We start from the raw sequence: 25,087 nt of genomic DNA, 5'->3' as shown, positions 1-25,087 counted from the left end.
CCCTGGTCCTGGCTCTGCCACATATCATCCATGTGCAGTGGTAAAAGTTTCTTAACAACTCTTCTAGCTCAGTTCCTTCATTTATTAACTGTACCTATTTCAGAGGGTTGGTATGAAGATCTAGATGCATTAGAGAATGCATTTAAGTGTTCAATGCAGTATTTGCATAGAGAAAAAACTTTTATAAATACTGGTCATTTTGTTGTCATTTTTACTGTTTGACTCACTTCCTAACTTCCAAATATTTTCCAGTTTGCATTATAATCATCAATATATACATCCATCTCTAATCTTGTCAGAAATAAGTAGGCCTTCAGTAAACATTTATGGATAGGAGGAATAATAAATATGCCCCCAGAGGGCAGAGTCTGTCCCAGTTCTGCAAAGCAAGGTTGGTGATGCCAAGCAAAAGGACCCTGAAGGAGGGTTTCCAGATTTGGCAAACAAAAATAAAAGTCACCCAGATAAATTAAAACTTCAGCTAAAAAAGCAAACTATTTTTAGTAAAATTATGCAATATTTGAGATAGACTAGAAATTTTTCTATTGCTTACCTAAATTCAAATGTAACTGAGTGTCCTACCTTCATCTGGTAACCTTACCCTGAAGCCTCTTTCAAATACATAAATATTTCTCTTCCCACTCCAAGACTGTGAATGGGCACCCAAGACCATCCATGGAACATCCAGTCAAGTTGATGATAAACATAAACTGAATGAAATTCTGCATGATTCATATTCAACTTAGTTGTATGTAAAATTTGTTGTATGTAAAATTTGTTATTTTGAAGTAGCCATTACTACTAAATTAGCTTTCGTTCCTCAGAATGATATACTGAGGTGGACCATGATGTCCTTTTTTTTTTTTTTAAAAAGATTTTATTTATTTATTTGACAGAGAAAGAGAGATCACAAATAGGCAGAGCAGCAGGCAGAGAGGGGGAAACAGGTTCCCCACTGAACAGAAAGCCCGATGCAGGGCTCTATCCCAGGACCCTGAGATCATAACCTGAGCTGAAGGTAGAGGCTTAGCCCTCTGAGCCACCCAAGTGCCCCCCTTTTTAAAAAAGATTTTATTTATTTAGTTAAAAGACAGAGATACAAGTAGGCAGAGAGGCAGGCAGAGAGGGAGAGAGAGGGGGAAGTAGGCTCCCTGTTGAGTAGAGACCCTGATGTGGGGCTTGATCCCAGGACCCTGAGATCATAACCTGAGCCAAACACAGAGGTTTAACCCACTGAGCCACCCAGACACCCCCCATGATGTCCTTTTCATTCCCTTGTGGTAGTAACAACTCTGTTAAAGTTTTCAAAACTACTTGGAGCAACAGTATACAGGTCTAAGGCAGCTGTAACTCAGTCCTGCATTTACCCCTCTTATTGGATCAATTCTAGGGAAGAAGTAGAACTTATGGGTTGGCCTATCCCAAGTCATTTTATTTCAGAAGTTAATTAGCTATTGAGTTTATAGTTTATATCCCTGACATCAATGACACTTTTCCTATATAATTTAGTACTTGGACATTTTCAATCTGTAAATAGCCAGCATGGGTTACTGCTACATGAAATCTATAGGTTCCATATATGTCTTGTTTAATTCTTTATCCCTAGCTCCTAGCAAAATTCTCAGGGTTGCAGGTCAATATACAGTCAGTGAATAAGCAAGCAGTTAAGATCACAGGCTCTGGAGACAGACAAAACCAGATTCAAATTCTGACTTTGTCATTTATGGGGTAGCTGTGTGATCTTGCAAAGTTCCTTATTCTCTCAAGACTTAATCCCCTTGTCTGTAAAATGGGGATAAAGATGCTTGTTTGGACATGGGTATGCTTTGAAAATTACATGAAATCTTGTACTTAAGCCACTTAGCAGAGGGTCTGACCTAGTAACAAGTGCTTTAAAATGTTAGTTAATATTGTGTTACATTTCTTAATGCTATTATAGGCAAAATGTCTATAAAATACCACCACTGCTGCATGACAACCTGAACTCAGTTTATTCTCCAGTTCTGCTCTCCTGAAAATCCTGATAAAACTAAGAAAGTCAACAAGTTTCTAGGCAACAGAGCTAACAAAAATCCACCCCTGAGTGGTAAACTAAATTTGGTCTGTAAAGAAGTATAACAACTCTCTATATATGATGAATACACCATGCTTTAGCATTCTCTGAGTGTTGGGTAACATGTATGTTGCAATGAGTATGTCCAGTGTGTGATTCTGAAAGCATTTCTATGGAATACTAAGAGAGATATTGGCCCTTCTGGGATATGGAGCTTCTAAGCACAGCAGCCTTATACACATCAGTCTTGTCTCCTTGGACCTAAAAGTGCTATTAGGAAATAAGGCAGGTTCTGGATGACTGTGTATACTGCTACCTGGGCTACCATGAAGTGGAAGGTTTGGCATGGTCCTGATAGCAAGCTGCAGCCCCTCTCCTACCATCTTCTTAGTAGACTCCTAGTGTGACCTGTTGTAGTCTCGAGGGTCTAAAGCTTATGTAAGCCCGAGGTGATGCCTGGTGGGTTCTGCGCTGTCCGGTGGAAGGTGCATCTGTTTTTGTATCCTCAATAAATTGCCCAAGGATCTTAGAATCTTAAAACTAGAAGCAGTCCTACAGGCCATCACCTTTGAAAATCTGTCCAGTGTGGGAAGCTTTCTGCAATATTTTCAACAACTGGCCAGCTGACCTCTTTTACAACACCTTCAGCTACAGGAAACAGATTTTCCCCTTAGAAGTTCATTGCACTGCCAGCCAGCCTTCATTATAAAGGGCTTTGTTCTGGACAGAAATCTGCCTATCTAAAATATCTTACCCCGATCTATGCTAGCTGGAGAGCTACATAGTGTTTAGATTCTTCCCCATGACTAATCTTCACATATTTTCAGACATCAATTTTATCTTTCACTAACATCTTGTTTTTTCAATAAAAATGTACCTAGTTTCCTCAGCTATCCCCTATTACCTTTGTCCTCTATGTGCCCTTCTTCCTATACTAAGCTATCACACTGACATTTTAGTGTTGTTTCTAGAGCAAGTGGTACTATCTCTAAAGAAGTACACCTTTGCTCTGAGTTAAAGAGGACTCATTTCTTTCACATTAGAGGAATAATAGAGAATGATTGTTTTACAACTTGGGAAAGGCAAAAATACAGAGAAGAAATCCAAAACACTAAAAAACATGACAAAATACACATGTGCACATGGAATGAAAGACAATTAATAAAAGATATCAGCAATATAACGCTATGCTTGAATTCATGCTTCAGAATAATCACACTTGTATTCACATTCTGGTACCACAAATTATTAGACACGAAAATTTGGGAAAGTTATTCAATTTCTCTAAGCCTCAGTTGACCCATCTGTAAAATAGGGATGATATTGGTACAGACCCCATTAGTTTGCTGAAGATAAAAACAACAAAACAAAACAAAACAAAAACAAAAACAAAAAACTATGTAAAATATTCCAGGTAAACCTGGCTGAGAGTAAACAGGATAAAAATCAGTACTGCATGCTGGTGAGGACTGTGGATTCTGAGCTTGAATTTCTTTTTTATTGTTTACTAACTGTGAAATCTTGGATGGATTATCTAACCTCTTTCAACTTCATTTTCTCAAATGAAAAATGGAGGTTGTAATAGATTATATTTTATAAAGCTAAGCACAAAAATATTTCCAGGTTGACATCTCAACACTTGTCAACTCCTTGATCAAGAGGTGGTATTTATACCCTCTCCTTATAACCTGAATATGTCTCTGTGACTGTGTGAATGGTAGGAAGGACAAAGTGATGCCATGCGACTTTCAAGGCCAGGTCATACAAGTTGATACAACTTCTACTTTCTCTCTCTCTCTCTGTCTCTCTCCTTTTCTCTCTCTGTATGTGTGTGTCTCCCTTGACTCTGCCTTTGGGAAAGTCCTAAGAAGTCTGGCTACCCTAAAGCTGCCATGATGGATAGAATACATAGAAAAAGAAAGAGATGTCTCAACAGTTGCATCTGTTCCAGCTTCCAGCTATTTATGTCTTCCCAAAACAGGCCATATGTGTGAGTAAGCCTTCAGCTCATTCCAGCCTTACCAGCTGACTGCAATCATATGGGAGACCCTGAATGAGAACATACTGCAAGGTTACTGAACCTCCAGAATCCTAAGAGATAATGACAAAACAATTGTTCTTTTCAATCACTACCTTCTGAGATGATTGGCTAAGGAGTAATAAATAACTAATGAAAAGGATGAATAGTATTTTATTAATAAAGTTTATGAGGATTAAATGAGATGACCCAGAAAAACTATTAAACATAAAGGAGTGGTTCTCAAACTTGAGTGTCTGATATTGTCATCTGGGGGCTTATTACAAAATGGATTCTAGGGCCCTTCTTCCCAAATTTCTGATTTAGTAAGTCTGGAGTGAAGTCTGAGTACTTGCATATCTAACATGTTATAGCTGATGCTGATGCTACTGGTCTAGGAACCACATATTACACATCATTACAGAGCAAATACTCAATTTATGACTTTTATTCTTACTACCATTTTTAGTACTTATTGTTTATATTTCATGAAAATTAAGCACTGCCAGTTCCTTTTGGTACAAAGGAAACTTATACACAGCTTCTCTCCATAACTCACAGTCTAATTCATCTTTTTTATCACTAGTGTGGATCACAGTGACTTTCACATATGTGCTAGCAATTGCTTATAAGAGGAAATATGAAGAGATCACACATTCATTTATGGGTCGATGATGTACTGAAGGGAGACGGTTAAAGAAAAAACAAGAGAGAGATAAAGGAGAAGTGGGGATGGGTACGAAGGGGAGTAGATGGTAGGAAAGGAAAGGAGGGAAGAGGATAGAAGGGAAGGGAAGACAAGACAGGATGAGGCAGGGTAGGAGTAAAATGCCATGTTCCTTGCTCTAAAACTTTTTTCTTTATACTATTTATACTATTACAACTTTTCACATTGTCTTTTCCTAATTTTAGGATGTATGTCTTAAGACAGGAACATGTTGCTTCCAAATAGCCCTTTCATTTCTTCAGTTCCTTTACAATGGAGTGGTAAAATTATTAAACAACTCTGTATCAGAACTGGTAAAAAGAAATCTGTTATCAGGTTTTGCTTTGATGTTATTTTACAGCTATTGTTTAATCTGATAAAAATGCATCAGTTACTTAGATGTTTGTTTGTGCACTCTCTTTAGCTCAGAATGTTGGTACACTGGCATTCATTTTATTGACAAGATCCTGTGGATATTAATGTATAAAAATATGACTGGTCAGAATAAGACTTGAGGATTTCCCAGAGGCCTTTGGTTTCCATACAGTCCATGTTTTAAGGGTACTTATGAGGTTGGTCATGTTCATGAAACCTATCAAGATTTCAAAGTACATATTTATGTTTGGCTCCCTCCGTTCTTATCCCATCTAGAGGAATGTCATGAGAACAAATGACATAATCTATATAAGAACTCTCCAAGCCCGTAGAGCTCTACTTATAAACACGTTAAGTAATTAATACTTTGTTCCCTTATTTCTAATAGCTTGTAAGTTATTGGGAATTCAAATGTTAGTCTGCATACTATACAAATTATGTATAATGTGTTGAGGACTATTTTGTACCTATCAATTCTTACATGCACAAAAGGAGAAAATGTCACCCTTGCCTTAATGGAAGACACAATTTTGAGAGGAGGACGATATCTGTAAGTGAGACAACCTTTGCCTTTCTTAAACTGACATGGACTCATGTTGTTTTCCTGCTAAAAGACTTTGTTATCATATTGCCTTTAGGTAAAAGCAGAAACTTTACAGAATGACTGGCAAAGCCCCTATGACCTAGATCATCTTTCCATCTCTGATTGGTCTCAGTGTCCTCATTTCTTCCCACACCCACAGTATCCAGGCTTGTGGACTGGGCAGCCATTCCAGCACTCACCACTCCCTTTCACATTACCACACTTTTGAACTTGTGATTTTCTTTTCCTGAAATATATCCGCCATTGCTATTTACACAGTATCTGATACACAATAATCATACCATACAAAGAATTTCTAGAATTTTTGATTAATATTTCCTTTACTATGTTATTTTCACTTTTACCTATGCCAATAGATTGCAAGATGAATGTTTTTTTGTGCTGACCTCACCCTCATATCACTCCACAAATCCTATCAAAATTCCTTTAATTAAACAAAGTAAGAAAAATTAGGATGAAATGAAAAAGAGAATTAAAAATACTACACTAGGGCACCTGGGTGGTTCCGTGGGTTAAGCCTCTGCCTTCAGCTCAGGTCATGATCTCAGGGTCCGGGGATTGAGCCTCAGCGGGGAGCCTGCTTTCCCTTCTCTCTTTCCCTGCCTCTCTGCCTACTCGTGATCTCTCTCTCTGTCAAATAAGTAAAATCTTTAAAAAAAAAATACTAAACCATATGGTATTAACAAAAGATACTAAGGACTATGATTAAACTAGCAATCACATTAGCTTAGAATAACTTCAAGGAAGAGGTAAAACTTTTGCTCTTGGTTACCATGACAAACTGAACATCTGGAAGCAGGTCCATGCTCGAGAGGCAGTAAGTGCACCACCAATTAAGAAAGCCTTGCATACTCATCAAACTTATTTGTAAGAAGGAAAGTATGGGTATAAGAGTTAAGGAACTCTTACTTGCTAATTGCGTATAATGTATTGATAGCTTATTAAGAGTCGGAACAATCCTATGAGATATGAATTTACATCCCTTTTAACAGACGAGTACAGAGGGTCTCCAAGAAGTAAAAAAAATGATATAAAATCATCCACATTAAGTGGCAGAGCTAGGATTCAGACCCAGGAATAAATGGAAGCTCGTGATCTTTTCAGTATATCAGGAGGTTACTCAAAGTTACCAAAGGAAGAGAAAGAAAAGGAACACCTTCCTATAGCATGTTTTCTAGGAAAGGAAGAAAAATATCTTGAAACTACTATTCATTCACTTAAGCTTTTAGTAAAGCCATGTCCTGGGATACAATGGTAAGCACCAAAAGAGCAGAAATGTATAGTTCTTGTTCTTGTGGAGTTTATGAGAAACAGGCTTAAGTACAATGTACATGGAAAGTACATGAATAAATGTAAAATTATAATAGTAATAAATACTATTTCTTTTTAAAAAGAGCTTTTTGGAATATGCTGTCTACAAAAAACTCATTTTAGAGCCAAAGACACCTTCAGATTTAAAGTGAGGGAGTGGAAAACAATTTACCATGATAATGGACATCAAAAGAAAGCTAGAGTGGCAATCCTTATATCAGATAAATTAGATTTTAAGCCAAAGACTATAATAAGAGATGAGGAAGGATATTAGATCATACTTAAAGGCTGTGCCCAATATGAAGATCTAACAATTTTAAATATCTATGCCCTTAACATGGGAGCAGCCAACTAAATAAACCAATTAATAACAAAAATCAAAGAAATACATCAACAATAATACAATAACAGTAGGGGACTTTTACACCCCCTTCAATGAAATGGACAGATCATCCAAGCAAAAGATCAACAAGGAAATAAAGGCCTTAAATGAAACACTGGACCTGATGGACATCACAGATATATTCAGAACATTCTACCCCAAAGCAACAGAATACATATTCTTCTCTAGTGCACATGGAACATTCTCCAAGATAGATCACATCCTGGGTCACAAGTCAGGTTTCAAGTGGTACCAAAAGACTGGGATCATTCCCTGCATATTTTCAAACCACTGTGCTCTGAAACTAGAACTCAATCACAAGAGGAAATTTGGAAAGAACCCAAATACATGGAGGCTAAAGAGCATCCTACTAAAGAATGAAATGGGTCAACCAGGAAATTAAAGAAGAATTGAAAAAAATCATGGAAACAAATGATAATGAAAACACAATGGTTCAAAATCCATGGGACACAGCAAAGGCAGTCCTGAGAGGAAAATATATAGTAATACAAGCCTTTCTCAAGAAATAAGAAAGGTCTCAAATACACAACCTAACCCTACACCTAAAGGAGCTGGAGAAAGAACAGCAAAGAAAACCTAAACTGAGTAGGAGAAGAGAAATCATAAAGATCAGAGCAGAAATCAATGAAATAGAAACAAACAAACAAAAAACATTAGAACAAATCAACAAAACTAGGAACTGGTTATTTGAAAGAATTAATAAAATTGATAAACCCCTGGCCAGACTTATCAAAAAGAAAAGACAAAGGACCCTAATAAATAAAATCATGAATGAAAGAGGAGAGATCACAACCAACACCAAAGAAATACAATTTTAAGAACATATTATGAGCAACTATACACCAGGAAATTTGACAGTCTGGAAGAAATAGGTGCATTCCAAGAGACATATAAACTACCAAAACTGAACCAGGAAGAAATAAAAAACCTGAACTGAACCATAAACAGTAAGGAGATTGAAGCAGTCACCAAAAATCTCCCAATAAACAAGAGCCCAGGGCCAGATGGCTACCCAGGGGAATTTTACCAAACATTTAAATAAGAATTAATTCCTATTCTCCTGAAATTGTTCCAAAAAATAGAAATGGAAGGAAAACTTCCAAACTCATTTTATGAGCCCAGCATTACCTTGGTCCCAAAACCAGACAAAGACCCCATCAAAAAGAAGAATTACAGACGAATATCCTTGATGAACATGGATGCAAAAATTCTCACCAAAATACTAGTGAATAGGATCCAACAGTACATTAAAAGGATTATTCACCACGACCAAGTGGGATTTATTTCTGGACTGCAAGTTTGGTTCAACATTCGCAAATCAATCAATGTGATACAATTCATTAATAAAAGCAAGAATAAGAACCATATGATACTCTCAATAGATGCTGAAAAAGCATTTGACAAAGTAAGGCATCTTTTCTTGATCAAAAGTCTTCAAAGTGTAGGGATAGAGGGTACAAACCTCAATATCATTAAAGCCATCTATGAAAAACCCACAGCAATGATCATTCTCAATGGAGAAAAACTGAGAACTTTTCCATCATGGTTAGGAACATGGCAGGGATGTCCATTATCACCACTGCTATTCAACATAGTACTAAAAGTCCTAGCCTCAGCAATCAGACAACAAAGAGAAGTTTAAAGGCATCCAAATTGGCAAAGAAGTAGTCAAACTCTCTCTTTGCAGATGATATGATACAATATGTGGAAAACCTAAAAGACTCCACTCCAAATCTTCTAGAACTTGTACAGGAATTCAGTAAAGTGTCAGGATATAAAATCAATGCCCAGAAATCAGTTGCATGTCTTAACACCAACAGCAAGAGAGAAGAAAGAGAAATTAAGGAATCAATCCCATTTGCAATTGCACCAAAAACCATAAGATACCCAGCAACAAACCTAACCAATGAGGCAAAGAATCTGTACTCAGAAAACTATAAAGTTCTCATGAAAGAAATGGGGGGAGACACAAAGAAACAGAAAAATGTTCCATGCTCATGGATTGGAAGAACAAATATTGTGAAAATGTTTATGCGACCTAAAGCAATCTACATGTTTAATGCAATCCCTATCAAAGACCATCCATTTTTTTCAAAGAAATGGAAGAAATAATCCTAAAATTTATATGGAAACAGAAAATACCCAGAATAGTCCAAGGAATGCTGAAAAAGAAAGCCAAAGATGGTGGCATCACAATTCCAGATTTCAAGCTCTACTACAAAGCTGTCATCATCAAGACAGTATGGTACTGGCACAAAAACAGGCACATAGATGAGTGGAACAGAATAGAGATCCCAGAAAGAGACCCTACACTCTATGGTCAACTAATCTTTGACAAAGCAGGAAAGAATGTCCAATGGAAAAAAGGCAGTCTCTTCAACAAATGGTGTTGGGAAAATTGGACAGCTACAAGCAGAAAAATGAAACTGGACCATTTCCTTACACCATACACAAAAATAGACCAAAAATGGATGACAGACCTCATTGTGAGTCAGGAATCCATCAAAATCCTTGAGGAGAACACAGGCAGCAGCCTCTTCGACCTCAGCTGCAGCAACTTCTTCCTAGAACCATCACCCAAGGCAAGGGAAGCAAGGGCAAAAATGAACTATTGGGACTTCATCAAGATCAAAAGCCTTTGCACAGCAAAGGAAACAGTTAAAAAAACCAAGAGACAACTGACAGTATGGGAGAAGATATTTGCAAATGACATATCAGATAAAGGGCTAGTATCCAAAATCTATAAAGAACTTATCAAACTCAACACCCAAGTAACAAAGAATCCAATCAAGAAATGGGCAGAGGAGAGGAACAGATATTTCTGCAAAGAAGACATCCAGATGACCAATAGACCCATGAAAAAGTGGTCCACATCATTGGGCATCAGGGAAATGCAAATCAAAACCATAATGAGATACCACCTCACACCAGTCAGAATGGCTAAAATGAACAAGTCAGGAAATGACAGATGTTGGCAAGGATGCAGAGAAAGGCGAACCCTCCTACACTGTTGGTGGGAATGCAAGTTGGTGCAACCACTCTGGAAAACAGCATGAAGGTTCCTCAAAAAGTTGAAAACAGAGCTACCCTACGACCCAGCAATCACACTACTGGGTATTTACCCTAAAGGTACAAATGTAGTGTTCCAAAGGAGCACATGCACCCAAATGTTTATAGCAGCAATGTCCACAATAGCCAAACTATGGAGAGAACCTAGATGCCCATCAACAGATGAATGGATAAAGAAAAGATGATACACACACACACACACACACACACACACACACACACACACACACACAAAATGGAATACTTTGCAGCCATCAAAAGAAATGAGATCTTTTGATATGATTGTCTGTTTTGTGTGTGTTGAGTTTGAGGAGTTCTTTATAGATCCTGGATATCAACCTTTTGTCTGTACTGTCATTTGCAAATATATTCTCCCATTCTGTGGGTTGCCTCTTTGTTTTGTTGACTGTTTCCTTTGCTGTGCAAAGCTTTCGATTTTGATGAAGTCCCAAAAGTTCATTTTCGCTTTTGTTTCCTTTGCCTTCGGAGACATATCTTGAAAGAAGTTGCTGTGGCTGATATCGAAGAGGTTACTGCCTATATTCTCCTCTAGGATTCTGATGGATTCCTGTCTCATGTTGAGGTCTTTTATCCATTTTGAGTTTATCTTTGTGTATGGTGTAAGAGAATGGTCGAGTTTCATTCTTCTACATATAGCTGTCCAGTTTTCTCAGCACCATTTATTGAAGAGACTGTCTTTTTTCCACTGTATATTTTTTCCTGTTTTGTCAAAGATTATTTGACCATAGAGTTGAGGGTCCATATCTGGGCTCTCTACTCTGTTCCATTGGTCTATGTGTCTGTTTTTAATGCCAGTACCATGCTGTCTTGGTGATCACAGCTTTGTAGTAAAGCTTGAAATCAGGTAACGTGATGCCCCCAGTTTTATTTTTGTTTTTCAACATTTCCTTAGTGATTCGGGGTCTCTTCTGATTCCATACAAATTTTTGGATTATTTGCTCCAGCTCTTTGAAAAATACCAGTGGAAGCAAAGGAAACAGTCAACAAAACAAAGAGGCAACCCACGGAATGGGAGAAGATATTTGCAAATGACAGTACAGACAAAAGGTTGATATCCAGGATCTATAAAGAACTCCTCAAACTCAACACACACAAAACAGACAATCATATCAAAAAATGGGCAGAAGATATGAACAGACACTTCTCCAATGAAGACATACAAATGTCTATCAGACCCATGAAAAAATGTTCATCATCACTAGCCATCAGGGAGATTCAAATTAAAACCACATTGAGATACCTCCTTACACCACTTAGAATGGCCAAAATTAGCAAGACAGGAAACAACATGTGTTGGAGGGGATGTGGAGAAAGGGGAACCCTCTTACACTGCTGGTGGGAATGCAAGTTGGTGTAGCCACTTTGGAAACCAGTGTGGAGATTCCTCAAGAAATTAAAAATAGAGCTTCCCTATGACCTGCAATTGCATTACTGGGTATTTACCCCAAAGATACAGATGGAGTGAAAAGAAGGGCCATCTGTACCCCAATGTTTATAGTAGCAATGGCCATGGTCACCAAACTGTGGAAAGAACCAAGATGCCCTTCAATGGACGAATGGATAAGGAAGATGTGGTCCATATACACTATGGAGTATTATGCCTCCATCAGAAAGGATGAATACCCAACTTTTGTAGCAACATGGACGGGACTGGAAGAGATTATGCTGAGTGAAATAAGTCAAGCAGGGAGAGTCAATTATCATATGGTTTCATTATTTGTGGAGCATAACAAATAGCATGGAGGACAAGGGGAGATGGAGAGGAGAAGGGAGTTGAGGGAAATTGGAAGGGGAGGTGAACCATGAGAGACTATGGACTCTGAAAAACGATCTGAGAATTTTGAAGGGGTGGGGGGTGGGAGGTTGGGGGAACCAGGTGGTGGGTATTGGAGAGGGCACGTATTGCATGGAGCACTGGGTGTGGTGCAAAAACAATGAATACTGTTACGCTGAAAATAAATTTAAAAAATTAAAAAAAAAAGAAATGAAATCTTGCCTTTTGCAATGACATGGATGGAATTAGAGGGTACTATGCTGAGTGAAATAAGTCCATCAGAGAACAACAATTATCATATGATCTCCCTGATATGAAGAATTTGAGAGGCAATGTGGGGGGTTTCGATGGTAAGGAAGGGAATGATGAAACAAGATGGTATCGGGAAGGAGACAAACCACAAGAGACTCTTATTCTAACAAAAGAAACTGAGGGCTGCTGGGGGTAGGGGGGGTAGGGAGAGGGTGGTTGGGTTATGGACATTGTGGAGGGTATGTGCCATGGTGAGTGCTGTGAAGTGTGTAAACCTGGCAATGCACAGATTTGTACACCTGGGGCTAATAATACATTATACATTAATAAAAAAGAAAAAAGAAAAAGAAAAAGAACACACACACACACACAAAGAGCTATTTCGTACTGTGAATTTACTATAATGTGAAGAACAGATATACTCTACTTTTTCATTCTGTTGTGATAAAAGAATGGTGTCTAGGGATGCCTGTATGGCTCAGTTAGTTAAGTGTCTGCTTTTAGCAGGGTTCTGGGATCAAGCCCCACATCAGGCTCCCTACTAAGGAGGGAGTCTGCTTCTCTCTCTGCCCCCTGCCCCCACTCATGCTCTCTATCCCTCTCTCTCAAATAAATGAATAAAATCTTAAAAAATAAGAATCATGATCTAAAAGAACAGCTAGAGTACAGGTGTATGTGTGTGTGTGAGTGTGTGTTGGCAGAGATGAGTACTCAGAAGGAAGAAACATTTCAGGGATAGGAAATAGCACATCCAAAAGCCCCGAGAACAGAAGGGACTATCTTATGTTTGATGAACTCAGGAAAGAATATTATGTCTAGACTTTTTGACCTAAGATAACAGTATTCTTACAGTGAAATCTTGGAAAACAGATTTTGTGTCTAAGAAAGATCAACTTTGATTTTAATTAAAGCATCAAGCTGAGCTGATCAAATTCCTTGTCTTCTTGAATCATCATGCTCCTCACTCCACAGGGGAGATGAAGAGGTAAACTCTGAAGCCACAGATAGTCTACATAAGCTGCAGCATATGATGGATTTCCTTCAGGGGAATCAATAGAACAATTGTTATAAATTTCCTTAATAAAGAGGTAGGGATGGTTCAGAAATCTGGGATTAATAGCAGGGATAAGCATAGTCTTTGGATTGTGCCAGGTTTGGGCTCAAACCCAAATTTTTGGTAGCTTGTCAGCCTGTGCAGGCAACTTAAATTCTCTGAGTCTCAGATTCTTTATCTATAAAATATTGTAATGAGTAAATAGGAAAAGGAATATGAAGGGCTAAGCGTATATTCAATACCTTGCCCTAGCTTTACCCTTTTCTGTCTTTACTCAACTCCATTTCATCTTCTTATACTATGTATATTGCTTTTGGTCTCCTGACCAAATTCCTTCTCTCCATGTTGGACTTCCCTTTTTTTGGTTTGGTATTTTCCCCCCTCTTTTATTCCTGGTGATAAAACAAAGAAAACCTTATTTTTATTACCTGAATGCCATATTGCATCCCCAAGAATATTTTCCATCATAAACCATGGCTAATCTCTTCTAAGTTTTTTTTACCTTAAAGAAATGATGATGTATACTATACTATATAGTTACACTCCTTTCTACAGCATACACACACACAGACACGCACGTGCACACACACAAAACTCATGGCAGGTGAGTTAGATTTTTATCCATTTCAAAGACAAGAGCTTCCAGGAAAATTATATTATATCAATGATGCTCAGTTGAAAAAACAGTCCTTCATGATATGGAACTTTTGAGAAGTCTACATTTGCATTTGCCACACAGTAATGCTTATTTGGGGGGTAATAATTCATGCTGATATACTTTCTTTTTACTCAATTTGCAATAATTCCTATTTCATTCAAGCCACCACTTAGATCCGTATTTCTTTTTATCATGTGTCCATGATTAGCAACCCTACAAAGACAAGTGCAGGGTTGGGAATGCCAGGAGTTTCGTTTTGCAATTTTCCTTAGATGAGCTTTTGTGTTAGTTAGGAATTGCCCTGTTCTGGAAGCCAGTTGCATGCCTAGGGTCAACATTGTTAATCCAGGGGTGGCAACCTAGCTTTCCCTCTAAATGTTATTATTTTCAAGAAACAAAGCTATGAATAAAGGAACGCAGTGTCCCTTCTCATTCTTTCTATATATGTAGTTACCATTCATCTCTCTTCCTCTTACATTCCTATTTTCTTATCTGTAAGTGCCCCACTAAATGGTAAGTTCTTGAATCAGACTTTATCTCGTCCACAATTACATACTTAGCACACAGTAAGTGTCCCATAAATAGAAGTTTAATTAGGAAATAGGGTAAAATTGCCCCTACCTCAATGCATCTACCACTTGCTTGCAATGAATCCTACAGTCATTACTATCATAGCCTTTCTCAAAGGTTTTCTCACAGAAAGAGACAAAGGAAAAAAACAATAAATACCTGGTATAGGCTAGGTGAAATGTTCTGTATTTTTCATACATTATCTCATTTAATTTACACCCAGCTATGGTAGTTAAATATTTCTCCCTATATTTTACAGAAAAAAGAAACTAGGGCTCAGAGAAATTAGATGTATTTTTCAACATAATATAGCAGAGAAGCGTCAGAACATGGATTAGAAGACATAGAAAAGATGGGAAAAACTATCTTTTGGCTGGAGGTGATGGTCTCAGGGGCTGATTTGGGGAGGACAGGGAAAAGAGAATGAAAGATAAATGAAGAAAATTGACCACAAGAATTCTAACAGAAAGTATAAGTGAATGGGATTATATATTTTGTGAAGGTAACACCTATTTGAAAAAGTCTCAAAAGATATTTGAAATTTAAATTATTAGATCTCTAAGTACACTTTCATTATCTGAATCTAGTTTTGAGCACACTCTTCATTTTCCTCTAAGAACAATCTGTAATAAGGCTAATAATAAAACAGTTGATTTAAGAAATAAAATATTCATCATTGAATTATTTACACAACTAGAATATGAAAAATTTAGCCTAATACAGACTTATGCTACAATTGTTAGGTCTGTCTGATTTTGTGAGCCAAATGGCTTGGCATAAGGTATGGGTTCCCTCTGGGGGGCGTTTTGAGCAAAAGCAATCAGGCAGTGATGCAATTATAGCACCTGCAAATATTATTGTAACCTTTTCTACCCACTATGAACCACAGGTTGGGTTCCTAGGGAAGCAAATTCTAAGATGGAATTTAGCATGCAGGGAGCTTATTTAGGTATGCCTTTGGGAGCAACACCTGTGGAAGGGATGAGTGGGAAGCAGGAGTTGGCACAGGGAGAAGTCAAGCTGCGATTTAGTCAACCACAGCCTACATCTACCTCATGGAGAGCTCTGGGGCTAGAATGCCACCTTGAAATTGTCCCAAAAGAGGCCAAGATGACTGGGCCTTTATACTGCTGGACTGATTAATCCTTCAGTGTATACTACACTAGGCAAGGGCTTGACCTTGGGCATGGCAGCTCTCTGCACCCAGGATAATCCCTGAAGGAGTTGATGGCTATAGGCTCTTGCCTGACAGTGCATCAGCAGCTGGAGCTATATGTCCTTCGTGGAGAAGAAATTTGGGTGGTGTTGGCACACATCATGCCCACAACAGAGACCAGATGTTATAACACCCTCTCTGGATGCCCTTCCCAAATGTTGGGCTATTCAACCATAGGAAGGTGTTCCTTTCCTCTGAACTAGCAGCTACATGGTTATTAGAGTATGCCTGCATTTATTTATAAGCCCATTTACAGTTTTAACTTAGGTAAGACAAAGAAGGTTACTTTGTGATATTTTTTGTCTATATTATAGATGACGTTGTAGACAAAATTTGCAAAGTGTATTAGTCAACTTGGGCAGCCCTACAACATATCACAGACTGGTTGGCTTTAACAATAGAAATTTGGTTTCTCACAGTTCGAGAGGTTAGAAGTCCCAGATCAAGGTGCTGGCAGATTTGGTTTCTGGTCAAGGCTCCCTTTCTGGCTTTCAGATGGCCACCTTTGCACTGTGTCCCCACATGGCCTTTTGCCCATGCATGTTTGGAGAGGAAGATTCCAGAATAGGAGTTCTACCAGAATACAGCTGCACCCTTCTGACATCATTTAACCTTAATTATCTTCCAAAGGCCCCGATTCCAAATACAGTCATTTGGGGGTTAGAGCATCAACATATGAATTTTGGGGTGTACCATTTAGTTCATAAGATTAAGTAATTAAATGAAGAATTGTATCAAATGTTGTACAAAATGTGACTTTTTTTTTTGGTTTTGATCCTTCTTTATAGAGACTTTATAAATTTCTATGGCTGACAGAGCCTTAATTGTTTGATTTTAATTAGCGGTCCTTTTAATTTACATTTTGGCTTATTCTGAATTTATTCTGTTATTATATATACCTGGGCTTAATACTCTTAATTTAAGAAAACTGTCTTCAAATACTTGCTCATTTAATCTTCACATTGTTCTGTAAATTCCATAAAATATCTGACCTTTTTGTGGGGGAGGTTCTACTTAAATTGCATGTATAGCTAGGATATATACAATTCTATTCTCTCATGTTGGGAAGAAAAACTCATAATGACTTGGGGAGAAATTCTGTCATTTTATCATAATACAAATTGTTTCGTTACAAAAAGACTTCCTTTAGTAAGGTGCTTATTCTTTGACCCTGTAATTCTAACTTTTTACCCTGAGAAAATAACTATAATATAAGCAATAAAATAGCCTAATAATAAGGTTCTAATATAGTCAATTATGATACATATGCTCAATAAAATAACATATAGAAAAAATTGCCTAATATTCATGATGAGGACTACTTATATTTTAAGTAAAAAACTGTTTGTATTTCGGGACGCCTGGGTGGCTCAGTTGGTTAAGCAGCTGCCTTTGGCTCAGGTCATGATCCCAGCGTCCTGGGATCGAGTCCCACATCGGGCTCCTTGCTCAGCGGGAGCCTGCTTCTCCATCTGCCTCTGCCTGCCACTCTGTCTGCCTGTGCTCACTCTGAAAAATAAATAAAATCTTTAAAAAAAAAAACTGTTTGTATTTCAAAGTCATTTATAAAAGTTTCTCTATGTATGTATGGATATTTATTTACATAGAGACACACAGAATAATATATAGTAAACTATTAATAGATGCTATCCCTGAGGGTCAGGAACATAAATAATGTTTATTTTATTCTTGATGTTTTACCTCCTCTTCTTTTTTCAAACTTTCTATAATTAAAATGCCTTGAAAACATGGTGAATGCTTTAATTTTGTCAAAAACAATAAATTAGTACTCTATCTAATATTACTAACAGTAATGGCAGTTAATTCTGATTGCTTACTATCTGTCTATTGTTGCCCTAAGATCTTTGTCTAAATTAGCTCAAATAACTCCAGAAATCTATGGCAACCATCTATATATAGATTTCTGTATATTTCTTAAAAACAATGATGACAACCACAACAAGAACCCAGTTTTTCTGTATTCTTTACTGTCAACTATATGTGAGCTATATTACAGCTTGTTGTTAAGTGATGGAACAGAAAGAATATTTTTAAAATTGAAGAAAATATAGCAAAGAGGAATTTATCCATGTATACATGTGATGAAAAAATTCTGAAAGAAATAGAAATCAAAACATGAGAGCACATGACAGACTCATAAGCTTTGAAAAGTTACTCCAGTTTTCTTATTTACAGGTGAGGACAATCTGTTTTAGAGGAGAAAAAAAATGGTATGTGAAGGCCACCCAGATTTAGAACTAGACCTCAAGTCTCTCCTCTCAACTCCTTGCTTTTCCAATGGTTATTTGTACTAGGGATATAATATAACATCAGTAAATCAGGATTGCAGAGAACTTGGCTGAGAACTTTCAAAACAAAGACTATTTCACTTGAAATTCTTTTTATTTTACAAGGCATCCCTTTGCACGCCCGAGTAAAGCCCTCTGAACTAGAGAAAAATCACATCAAGAGATGCAAAATAATAAAGATAAAAGTCTCTTCATTTTTACCATTGTTAATAGAAGGTCAAATTCATCACATTTTGCTTCCAAAATTTTAGTAAATGGAAAAAAAAATATTTTGGTGAAGACACAAAACTGAAATAGAAGTTATGAATGACATCAAATATTAGCCTCAGCATCCAATTTATTTTTGTATTTTTTCTTGCAATATAATGTATTTATAAAAATGAGATTCACATTGTTGCAAATAGCAACTGCTTTTTAATTTAATCTATCTTGTAATTTCAGGGTATTTTCCAGTTAAATAAAAATGACAGGAAAAAACTGCATTCCAGAGCTGTGTAAGTAAAATAAAATAGAGTCCTGTTTTACTTTTAGTGATCTCCCATATGTTTACTGTTGCATCTCCAGGGTCTAGCAGACTGTCTGACACATAGCAAGAGCTAAATAAACATTTTGGGGAATAAAATAATAAAGAACCTACAGAGACTTGATCTTATTCTTCGTTGTTAACACTTCCCTCCCCTCCAGGGATAGATATAGTTATCAAAAATGGCTTGGAGCGGGGCCTGGGTGGCTCAGTGGGTTATGCCTCTGCCTTCAGCTCAGGTCATGATCTCGGGGTCCTGGGACCGAGCCCTGAATCAGGCTCCCTGCTCAGCGGGGAGTCTGCTTCCTCCTCTCTCTCTGCCTGCCTCTCCACCTACTTGTGATCTCTGTCTTTAAAAAAATGGTTTGGAGATGAATTAATTGTTTTGTACCACTACTTCTTCTATTAGAGATTAACAAAACTACCTGAAAATTATCTGAGAAATGAGGCGGAATAGTATAGAGTAGTTTGCCTGCCTTCCTTCTCCCTACTCTGCCCATGGCCTGGTACCCCCACCTTGAGGCAATGACTATGAGCTCCTTAGCTGTAGAAAAACCTACTCTCAAGAAACCTGTCTGGGAAGAGCTGGGAGGTGAGCTTGGAGAAGCTGGAATATAGGAATCTCTTCAAGGCAGAGGAAGAGATTAGTGTTCTGGAAATTCTGCAGATAAGAGAAGGTACCCACCATGTATGCCCTTCAACCCTATTAATTTAGAGGGGAGTGGAGCCCAACCTGCTGTATCATTTTTCTTTCTCAAATCATGAGCACAAGAAAATGCCCAACACAGGCTCTGGAGCCACTGTATTTTCATAGTCTACAGCCCTTTTCTGTCCTTTCCCTTACTGCTGGCAAGTGTGGCTCTCCAGGCCATGGTTAAGACCCGGTATACCAATTAATGGGTGAGCTATCAGGATACAGAAAACAAAGTAGCTGCTGCATCAGCCAATGACCTGGGACAAGACAGGACAATAACTGATCTTATTCAAGGTATCTTTCTCTTGAGCAAGTGATTTGTGAATAGAAGCAATTTCTAACCTTTTATTAAACAGGGTAATATGTTTTTAGCCAGTCTCAAGAGAGATACAGACCTTGTTTTAGGAAGGTCTGTCTAGTCTCTTCAGTTTGCAGTCTCTTCAAGGAAGAGTACATGCCAACTATTCTCTGACTTCAAGGTTTGCAGGGTGAGAAGCTACACCAGTACTCCCCAAGGCGACCAGTGCCTCACCCCAAAGACACTGCCCTGCTCTGGGGCTATGGGAAGCCTTCTTAAGTCTTCCCATTTACTATGAATTTGGAGGACTTTTGGAGTCCTGTAGACCTTGTCTCATTGGGTGTTACCAGAGGCATACATTTTCACTCTATTATGCAAAAAGGAACATGTACTTTTTACTTTAAAGTCCAAAGGAACTAAATTTATTTGCCCTACTTTTCAGTTATACAACATGCATTATTGTACTCTAAGGTGACATCTAATAAGCTTTTCTCAAAGCTACTTTTAAAAAATGGAATTTATTTATTTTTTCTTTTTCCAGATAAAGTGCACTCAAGTAAGAAAATGCCACTTATCCAAACATTTACTGAGTAGCTGCTATGTGACAGGAATCTTCCAAGATTCTCAGAAGAGTGGGGTAATATGATTTTAGATTGATAATAATAATTGACATATAAAGATATGTCAAAGAAGCAAAATAGAGAGTAAATAGCTGCTGATTTGCTTGTGACAGATGATGGAAGGTCTTGACAGAACAAAGCACATAAAATTCCCCTGACACAGTGCATAGCTGTGTGATCTCACATGGGGTTGTAATGGGCAAAGTCCTCATGAGCAAAGACGGAGACAGAGGGAGCCCATGAGATGCTTGTTACTACCTGTAGAAGAACATCATATAACTTGAATTGGTTATTTGGTCTAAGCAAGTCTTGAAGCTAATTAAGTATCTATGTGTTTCTATCTACAGAAATTTCTTCATTCTTCCAGTCAACTTTGTGTTTCTTAAGATGTAAAGAGATTTACTACACTCAACATTTTATGAGAACCTGATATTTGACTTTCTGCATGAATTCTGTTTCTGAGGGTACCAAAATAAGTAGATTCACAATCAGGTGTTCTCACTACCATAATAATCAAATGGCATTAATTTCCTATATATTTGCCTGTTTTGTAGTCAAGATCGCAAGTGTATGTTCTAATAGTACGTTGGATCTGTGAGAAAATGCTCATAGTATTTAGATCCACTAATGCAGTTAGCTATACACTGACACAGCTCTGAAAACTTGAAGTGTATCAATTTTAAATATGTTCTTCCAAACTTGCATAACTTGTGTAATATCTAAGTATGAATTTTAACTATGGATAACTTTCTTTTTATAAAAGGCCAAGAGGAACCATTTATTATCATTTATATATTAAAATCCTGTTCAATATGTTAAACTTCTGTAGGTAGTTTCTCTTTCAAAAATAAAATTTTATTTTAAAAAATAAGGAATTTAAGCATATAGGCAGCCAATGTTCAAAAATGGGTCACTGTCTTTGCACATAATGACAAACATTTGAAAGTGGGAAGCTTAGAAATGTTAAGATTCATTGTTCTGACCCACAGAAACTTATTATCATTTCAATTTTACAATTCAGCATTTTGAAGTTTCATAGTTATAATAAATCATAAAACCTCTCAGTTATAATAAATAGTAAGCTACTCTAGGTAGGAGACAGTGGTACATTTAAAGAGAAAATGAATGGCATATGCTATAATCAAGAACAATTGGCAGACACGGCATAGAGCAGTTATTTTAGAGCTCATAGTCTTTTTCCCCACATCTCTTCATGAGATATGGGACATATTCAAATACTTCAACAAATTTTGCCTCTAAAGACTTTGTTCCAGTGTATTATCAAGGTATCAAGGTAGTGTTTTTTTTAAACAGTTGATACCTAGTTTTGCCAAAATGATTTAAATAAAATGTTTAGTTTCATGTTAACATAGAAAAGTAAAGCAACTCTAACTTTAGGAATAAAGGAATGAAGGAATAAAAGGAAGGTCTTCTATTTATTACTTTAAGAAGTATTTTTTGAGAGAATACTGTAAGTCAAGCATAATTCTAGGCACTAGGAATATACACATAATCAATACAGAACTTGTATTCTAATGGAGGAAATAAGCAAATAACACATAAAAATACTGTAATTTGTAATGGTAATACATTTTGTTCACTTATCTCATATTTATTGAGCACCTACTATATGGTAGGGACACTAGTGGGTGCTTAAGATTCAACAGTGAATAAAAAGAGATATCCCTGCCTTTGTGAGGCATGCACATTGATTCTATGAAGGAAATAAAGCAGAATAAAGTGGGATGAAGAGACTTGGTTTTGTTTTTTTTTTAAGATGGAGAAGACAAGGGGAGCTTGAGAAAGTGATATTTTAATAGACTAGAATGACAAGAAGGAGCGAGATCTGTGAAGATCTGGGGAAATAGGATTCTAGGCCAAAAAAATATCAAGTGTAAATGCTCTGAAACAGACAAGAGGTTGATGGGTGCTAGGAATGCCAAGAGCCTTGATGCTGGAGCACAATGGCATGGAAGTGAGTGGTATGAGGTAACACCAGAGGGATAAAGGGGTACCAAAAATACAGAGCCTCACAGATCATGGTAACATTTCCAGATTTTGATCCAAGCGTGGTGGGAAATCATTCAAGTTTGAAGCTGGTGAGTAACATGATCATATTTACATTTTTAAAAGATTCTCTCAGTAATAATATGAGGACTAGATCATGGAGGGAACAAGAGTGAAAGCAGAGGGACAATCTAGGAGGCTACAACGTTAGATGAGAAAAGAGATGTTGGTGACTTAGAAAAGAGTGATCAAAGTGGGTCTGGTAAGAAGTGACCAAATTGGGATATACTTTCAAGTTAGAAGACAAAATGATTAGCTGATGGTTGGTTGTTAGGGAAAGCAAAGATTCAAGGATCCAGCTAGGTTTTTGGTCAGAGTAGTTGGGTAAATTGTGATGCCATCTATAGGGACAGAGATTAAGGGAGAATTGGCTTGTTGATGGTGGGTTGGGAAATCACGAGTTATTTTTGAACATGAAAAATTAAAGATACCTATTAGATATTGAAATGTCAAGGAAGCAGTGATATGTTCATTTAACTCTATGGTTTATGTGAGAGGTTGGTCTGGAGATAAATTTTGGAATCAGTGGAATTTAGATGAAAGCCAGAGTTTAACACTGGAAAAAATCAACTACAGAGAAATGAAAAATGAAAAAGACAAAAAAAAAAAAAAAAGAAAAAGAAAAAAGAAAGGATGAATACCCAAGTTTTGTAGCAACATGGACGGGACTGGAAGAGATTATGCTGAGTGAAATAAGTCAAGCAGAGAGAGTCAATTATCATATGGTTTCACTTATTTGTGGAGCATAACAAATAGCATGGAGGACAAGGGGAGATGGAGAGGAGAAGGGAGTTGAGGGAAATTGGAAGGGGAGGTGAACCATGAGAGACTATGGACTCTGAAAAACGATCTGAGAATTTTGAAGGGGTGGGGGGTGGGAGGTTGGGGGCACCAGGTGGTGGGTATTGTAGAGGGCACGGATTGCATGGAGCACTGGGTGTGGTGCAAAAATAATGAATACTGTTGTGCTGAAAAAATTAAAAAAATTAAAAAAAAAAAAAGACAAGAGAGGCAAAGACTGAGCCTTTGTCACCATAGAATTTAGAAGTAGGAAGAAGAGGAGTCAGCAAGAGTCTGGGCAGAAGCATTAGATGTTTGAGTTCTGAAGCTGAACCTTTAGCAGCGAAAGGAAAGAGGAGAGCCAGATGAAAGCTCAGAGGTGAGAAAAGCAAGATCCAGTGGAGAATAGCGAACAACTTTTTTGTTGTTCTCACTCTGGAGAACAGAAGACAAAGGGGAGAAAGACTAGAATTGACCCTGGAGAGGAAGGGAACAATAATAGTGAAGAAGGTTGTTATGGTTATCAAAGCAAACAATGATGGTGGCAGGAGGATTGGAATGGTGGCAGGAGGAGTGGAACACAATAGTTAAGTTAGGGAGATTCCTATGAGGCAGGAGTGTCCAATTTTAATGATGTTTTGATATTGGGAGTTAAAAGAGGAAGCTCAGATTTAGGCTGACTGTAACGTAGATTATTATTCTATCTTCTGTACTTCTTTTTAAACATTCCATAATAATACAGTTGTGAAAATAGGAAAATATTACTTATAACCCCAACTAGCTTAACAGAAATACTAATATTCTTTCCAAATTTCAATAGTATGCTTGCATATAATTTTACAATGTGGCTATCCTAATAAACACACACATCTCTTTTTTTGTTCAATTTATATTATGCCATAAACGCTTCTATGCTGCTTCATAATATCTATAATTACCATTTAAATGAAAACATATTATTTCATAGACCACAAGTAATTATTTAATTTACTATTTCTCCCTATTTTAATAATGCTATTACTTCCAATATCTAACCATTGTTACTAGCGGTACATGCTCATGAACATGTATATTTCTTATTTTTGAATTATCTGTGCAGGATATACTTGAAGATGCTGAAAACACATAAATATCACCAACTGCTTTCTAAACATTTTGCCAATAGACAATTCTCTCAGGAATATGCCAGTATACCAAGTTTAACACAACCTCAATGGAATTAAGTAGTTTTCTTAAAAACATCTTCTGACTGAATCTGTGTGAATTTCAATCTCAGTATTATTTTAATTGTATGTTTCATATCTAGCGACAATAATGGTTTACCTATCTAAATACTATCCTTGTTGCTAAGCATTTATATGAAGACTTAAGTTACTTAATTTTTTCCTCAGACAGCTGTATAGGTTTCTTATATAATAACATTATTTGTTAATAATGGGTTCCTCTGAAAAGCTTTCATAAGATTTAAAATAAACACACATACACACACACACACACACACACACACACAGAATCTGGAATAAAAAGATAAAGATCTGTGTCCTAGTTTTGGTAATTACTGGTTAGGTTAGAATCCTGGCCCTTGTTTATAAATTGTGCTTTCGAGCTAACTTGGGTTTAAAGCCCTGTTTTCTCAATATTTCACAGTATTATGAGTTTGGGGTTCAAGTAAGTTAACATACATGTAAATGTTTAAGTAGAAAGCTATAATTT

The 25,087-nt window shown here is 37.1% G+C and overlaps 1 protein-coding gene across 1 annotated transcript in view; it reads right to left on the bottom strand.

The window, feature by feature from the left end:
- TENM4 (teneurin transmembrane protein 4) overlaps positions 1-25,087 on the bottom strand; it is a 2,938,802-nt gene that overhangs the window by 2,395,683 nt on the left and 518,032 nt on the right. The window lies entirely within an intron of this gene.

This window comes from Lutra lutra, chromosome 10, assembly GCF_902655055.1.
Source record: "Lutra lutra chromosome 10, mLutLut1.2, whole genome shotgun sequence".
Taxonomy (NCBI): Eukaryota; Metazoa; Chordata; class Mammalia; order Carnivora; family Mustelidae; genus Lutra; species Lutra lutra.
Note: the sequence above shows the minus strand (reverse complement) of the source record. Positions and strands in the feature narration are given on the sequence as shown.